At 39.8% G+C, this 1486-nt stretch overlaps 1 pseudogene; it reads right to left on the reverse strand.

Moving 5' to 3' along the window:
* Nucleotides 1–1401: 1401 nt before the first annotated feature.
* Nucleotides 1402–1486, reverse strand: part of LOC118320891 — a 732-nt pseudogene continuing 647 nt past the window's right edge.

Here is a 1486-nt window from a genome sequence, read left to right on the forward strand (position 1 = left end):
TTTAGTTATAATGGTTTTCCCTACAAATCAGAATTATCAGTTTTATTTAAAATAAATCCTCCATATGTGTCCTATAAACTCACCTAATGAGGGACAATAATCAGTGACTCAGGAAAGAACTGATTCAGGCTCAGTCTTAGTAAATGCATCTTTAAAAAAAACCTTTCCTTTTTTGTGTAAAATACTGAATAATTTTACCTCTTTGGGCCTCCAACAGTAATTTAAAATCAAACCACCTGAAACATTTAGAGGGGAAATGTGTCTTTGGTTGAGCCATAAAGTGGAAAATACTAAAATTTAATTCACAACTGCAGCCGGTGGCCATATCTGACAAAAATGGAGCCCATTTCCTGATATGGCACCCAGCTGTGTGTGCACATGCACTGCAGCTCACAGACCTATTCAGTTAGGCCCTAGTGGCACGTGGCTCAGTGCTCGTGTGTGCAGTCACTTTTCTCTGATAAGTGGTATTGGACAGTTCTCGGTATTGAGCATAAAAATCCATTATAAAGTCTATTTCATCCGCTCGCTTTACATGTTGATGATAGTTGAACCCATTACCCGATTATTACACCTGCAGCAACCTCCAGTCAGTCAGTCATAACTCAGACTTCTTTCCTGTCACAGCTGGATTCATGCACAGTTAGTAATTATGAGATAATCCATGTGACAACTTGATCTCATTTTTATTATCACACACAATGTATACAGTTTTTTTTATTTACAATCATATTTCATACATTTTATTGTCCTTTGTGCAAATATTCTTGGCACACTGTTGTCAATAACGTATTCATGTCTTACAAACACGACCTGTAGCCTTCCCCCCCTTTTCTTCAGCAAGTGATGGCGTGATGTTTGCATCCATTACTGTCTGATAAACACACGTATTGTACACTGGTTACATTATTTGCTAAGACATTCACAGATGGATGTAAAACGCGCTCAGCTACTCCACCGGTTCAGTTATGACAGGATGCGCGGTTAATTGTCATGCGCAATGACACGTGCAGTCACTTAGACTGTGGACTAGAGATACGTCACTCGTAATGGTTATTTACCAAGCAATGCCACTGTGGTCGTCAGTTTAATATATATATATATTTATTTTTTTTACACATAATTAACTATTCCTATGCGTACAGCCCTAAACTAGCAGTGGTTTCTCCATAGACACGAGCCACATTACGCAAACATTTAAATACAAGAAGCGCTAATAAAAGTCACAGTTTCCTTAAGCAGAATAGAGTAAATAGTCTTAACATGATGTCGCTTGTCCTCATTGTGCTTTCTGACAGCTCTCCGCTCTCACTACATGCCTTTTTTTCGCCGTGCGCACTCGGTGCGTCTTGGTTGCTGTTTGTCAATACGCTTCCCGCTCTGTCAGATCATCCTCAACCACTATCCTCTGCGCATCAGATCCCTCAGTTTGTTTCTGAACTCCTTCCTCATGAGGCAGTAAATAATGGGGTTCAGGCAGCTGTTG

Source organism: Morone saxatilis, unplaced genomic scaffold (genome assembly GCF_004916995.1).
Source record: "Morone saxatilis isolate NCDOM2014 unplaced genomic scaffold, NCSU_SB_2.0 Contig11, whole genome shotgun sequence".
Classification (NCBI taxonomy): Eukaryota; Metazoa; Chordata; class Actinopteri; family Moronidae; genus Morone; species Morone saxatilis.